Below are 4,902 nucleotides of genomic sequence, written 5' to 3' on the forward strand. Positions count from 1 at the left end.
GCGGGTACAGATACTACGGTTGGGGTTCAATTCCATTTCAATTCAGGAAGTACACTCATTAAAATTCGGAATAGGAATTTAGTTTACTTTCTGAATTGACTGGAATTTAAATTGAATACCTCTTTAATATGTTCTATTGAGGTCTAGAACCTTCTGTTTCTCTACACAAGAACCTTCTGTGCCTTATGTTTCTCTATACAAGAACCTTCTGTCTCTATACAATACAAGAACCTTCTGTCTCTATACAAGAACCTTCTGTCCCTATACAAGAACCTGCTGACTGTCCCTATACAAGTCTCTATACAAGGACCTGCTGTCTCTATACAAGAACCTGCTGTCTCTATACAAGGACCTTCTGTCTCTATACAAGAACCTGCTGTCCCTATACAAGAACCTTCTGTCCCTTCTGTACAAGAACCTGTGATACAAGAACCTTGTCTATACAAGTGTCTCTATTCAAGGACCTTCTGTCTCTATACAAGGACCTTCTGTCTATACTATACAAGAACCTGTGTCTCTATACAAGAACCTTCTGTCTCTATTCATGAACCTTCTGTCTCTATTCAAGAACCTGTCTGTCCTCCCCTAGGATACATTTATACAAGAGACCTGCTCTTTACAAGAACCTGGCTTACACCTGTTGTCCCTATGAACCTTTGTTGTTGAACCTGCTGTCCCTATGGAATGACATTGTCCCTTAACATGACCTTCCCCTATCAGGTGACGGAGATACAAGATTCAGTGACCAGGACCTGCTGTCTCTATACAAGAACCTGCTGTCCCTATACAAGAACCATGCTGGTCCCTATACAAGAACCTGGTCTGTCCCTATACAAGAACCTGGTCCCTCTACAAGAACCCTATACAAGAACTGCTGGCTGAGAGCCTCTGTCTGGGACGGCAAGAACTGGTCCTCCCTCCTCTACCTCTGTCCCTGACATGAACCTGGAGTCTGATACTGGAACCTGATGTTTTTACACTAACTCTCAACTGTCCCTAATACAAGAACCTCTTCCTATACAAGAGTTGTCTTATACAAGTGGTGTCCCTATAGGAACCTGAGACAAGAACCTGCTGTCTCCATACAATTACCTGCTGATGTATACAAGAACCTTCTCCCTATACAAGAATTCATGTGTGTATACAAGAACCTTCTGTGGCTCTGTCTCTAACAGGAGCCTGCATCTCAGTACAAGAGGGAGGCCTGGTGGTCCCTATACAAGTTGGCCCATACAAGAACCTGTCTCTATACAATAAGATGTGTCCCTAGGGCTGGCCATCTCTATACAAGAACCTGCCCGTAGGGTGGTGAACCTTTGGCCTATACAAGAACCTCTCTCTATACAAAAACCTTCTGTCTCTATACAAGAACCTGCTGAATACATGGTAGGAACCTTCTGTCTCTATACAAAGGCCTTCTGTCTCTCCATACAAGGACCTTCTGTCTCTATACAAGGAGGTCTCTATACAAGGACCCAGTCTCTATACAAGGCTGGCTGTCTCTATACATGAACATTCTGTCTCTACAGTGAACCTTCTGTCCGGGTATACCGGGATGTTCTGTCCCGTATGGTGCACCTCTCTGTCCCAGTGCTCGTCCCTATACCAAGCCTGATACTGACAGCTGTCCCTAGTACGAACCTGGTGTCCCTATACAAGAACCTGGTGTCAATTGGCTTCCTGTCTCTATACAAGAACCTGGTTCTAGCCAAGGGAGGGCCTTCTGTCTCTATTCAAGGCCTCTATACAGAACCTTCTGTCTCTATACAAAACCTGGGGTCCCTATACAAGAACCTGCTGTCCCTATACAAGTTCTGGCCCTATGTCCTTATTCAAGGTTTAGCCAAGGACCTTCTGTCATACAAGGTCTCCAAGAACCTTCTGTGGTATACAAGGCCCTTCTGTCGTCCGGGACCTTCTGTCCGGGGGTACCTTCTGTCTCTATACAAGGACCTTCTATCTCTATACAAGGACCTTTGTCTCTATACAAGGCCCTTCTGTGGTGCATACAAGAACCTTCTGTCTCTATACGGGTTCTGTCTCTATACAAGGTCCTTCTGTCTCTATACAAGGACCTTCTGTCTCCTGGATACAAGGCCCTGTCTCTATACAAGAACCTTCTGTCTCTATACAAGGACTTGCTGTCTCTATTAAAAGGTTAACCTTCTGTCTTTACAAGAACCTTCTGTCTCTATACAAGAACCTTCTGTCAATAAAATGTGTCTGATACAAGGACCTTCTGTCCCTATACAAGAACCTGGATCTGTCCCTATACAAGAACCTTCTGTCTCTATACAAGGACCTTCTGTCTCTATACAATGGACCTTCTGTCTCTATACAAGGACCTTCTGTCTCTATACAAGGACCTTCTGGACTCTATACAAGAACCTTCTGTCTCTATACAAGGACCATCTGTCTCTATACAAACCTTCTAGTCTCTAACAAGGACCTTCTGTCTCTATACAAGGACCTTCTGTCTAACAAGGACCTTCTGTCTCAAAGAGGACCTTCTGTCTCTATACAAACCTTCTGTCTCTATACAAGACCTTCTGTCTCTATAGGTACCTTCTGTAACTCTATACAAACCTTCTGTCTCTATACAAGGACCTGAGTCCCTATACAAACCTTCTGTCTCTATACAAAACCTAAGTCTCTATGAAGGACCTTCTGTCCTATAGTGGAACCTTCTGTCTCTATAGGAACCTTCTGTCCCTAACCAAGAACCTTCTGTCTCTATACAAGAACCTTCTGTCTCTATACAAGAACCTTCTGTCCCTATACAAAACCTTCTGTCTCTATACAAGGACCTTCTGTCTCTATACAAGAACCTTCTGTCTCTATACAAGACCGCTGTCCCTATACCAGGACCTTCTGTTATACAAGGACCTAGGGTCTCTATACAAGGACCTTCTGTCTCTAACCAACCTTCTGTCTCTATACAAGAACCTTCTGTCATACAGATGGATCCTGTCTCTATACAAGACCTGCTGTGGAACCTATACAAGAACCTACGCTGTCCCTATACAAGCACCTGAGTGGAACTATACAACCTTCTGTCCGCTGACAAGAACCTTACCCAACCTATACAAGAACCTTCAACCTATACAAGAACGCTTCTGTCCCTATACAACCTGGTCTCTATACAAGAACCTTCAACCCTATAGAGGTCGCTATCAGAACCCTGTCCCAACCTGTGTGAACCTCATACCTAAGGACCTTCTGTCCCTATACAAGGCACCTGAGTAGTGGAAGACTTATACAAGGTCCTGAAGGAACATCTACAAGGTTTCCTGTGGAACTCTCATACAAGAGACCGCTGTTCTGGTCTCTATACCAGGACCTTCTGTCTCTATACAAGGACCTTCTGTCTCCTAACAAGAACCTTGACTGTCTCTATACAAGGACCTTCTGTCTCTATACAAGGAACCTTCTGTCTCTATACAAGAACCTTCTGTCCCTATACAAGAACGCTGTCCCTATACAAGAACCTGTGTCTCTATACAAGAACCTGAGTCCTATACAAGAACCTTCTCTCTATACAAGAACCTTCTGTCTCTATACAAGGACCTGACCCTATACAAGAACCTTCTGTCTCTATACAAGAACCTGCTGTCCCTATACAAGAACCTGATACAAGTCCCTATACAAGAACCTGCTGTCTCTATACAAGAACCTTCTGTCCTATTCAAGGAACCCTGTCCCTATACAAGAACCTCTGTCCTATACAAGAACCTTCTGTCTCTATACAAGGACCTTCTGTCTCTATACAAGGACCTTCTGTCTCTATTCAAGAACCTGGTGTCCTCCCAGGAACATTTAGGGACTCCATTTACCTTCACTATGCAAGAACCTTGTATTCTCTCCTACAAATGACATTAAACCTTAACATGACTTCCCCATCCAGGTGACGGAGAGATTCAGTGACCAGGACCCGTATACCTTGGGGAGAGTTTCTGCTGAGGAACCCTACCCAACCTGGTAGTCTCATGGGCCACTGCTGAACCCTATACAACCTGCTGGCTGAGAACCTCTGTCTAGAGGTACGAACTGGTCCTCCCTATACCAACCTCTGCTCTGAACAAGACCCTGTGAGGCTGATAACACTAACCAACTGTCTCCTAAGGAACCTCAACCTAGAGGTACGGAGGAACCCTAACCATGTGGTAGTGGAACCTCAACCTAGGGTTTGTGAATTACCTACCTGGTAGTGGAACCTGTGTACCTTTAAGAACATGACTGTACGCTCCAGATTGGCTCACCCAGTGTCCAGGATTGCCGTAACTCAGTGCCCTGGACCCGTAGGGGATCACAGGATACAGTTGGCCCAGTGTCGTCTGGGATTGGCCTCGGGTGAGGTACCGTGGGCGTCACACAGTTGTCTGGGTTCCCAGACACCATGTCCTCCTAGGCCCGGGGTAGGCCCTGCTAGGGGTGGTGCTCAACCCCAGTGGTAACCCTGTTCAGGGGGATGACCCGTTTACACTACTCCACAGCTGGCCCAGCGTCGTCCAGGGTTTAGCCCGGGTAGGCACCGTAGGGTGGTGCACAGTTGGCCCAGTGTCGTCCGGGTTTAGCCGGGGTAGGCCAGTAGGGCACACAAACAGTTGGCCCAGTGTCGTCTGGGTTTGGCCCTACTGATGTAGGCCCGTAGGGTGGTGCACAGTTGGCCCAGTGTCGTCTGGGTTTGGCACGGGTGGCTGTCTAAAGGAGCTGGCCCAGTGTCACACACACACACACACCACACACACCGTAGGGTGGCACACAGTTGGCCCAGCGTCGTCCGGGTTAGGCCCGGGGGTAGGCCCATAGGGTGGAACACAGCGTCGTCCGGGTTTGGCCCGGGGGTAGGCCCGTAGGGTGGTGCACAGTTGGCCCAGCGTCGTCCGGGTTTGGCCCGGGGGT

General features: G+C 47.0%; 1 protein-coding gene across 1 annotated transcript in view; it reads left to right on the plus strand.

The window, feature by feature from the left end:
* Positions 1-4,902, plus strand: part of LOC135532928 (intermembrane lipid transfer protein VPS13C-like) — a 69,977-nt gene that overhangs the window by 60,917 nt on the left and 4,158 nt on the right. The gene's annotated exons all lie outside the window — the stretch shown is intronic.

Source organism: Oncorhynchus masou, unplaced genomic scaffold, assembly GCF_036934945.1.
Source record: "Oncorhynchus masou masou isolate Uvic2021 unplaced genomic scaffold, UVic_Omas_1.1 unplaced_scaffold_2118, whole genome shotgun sequence".
In the NCBI taxonomy this organism is placed as follows: domain Eukaryota; kingdom Metazoa; phylum Chordata; class Actinopteri; order Salmoniformes; family Salmonidae; genus Oncorhynchus; species Oncorhynchus masou.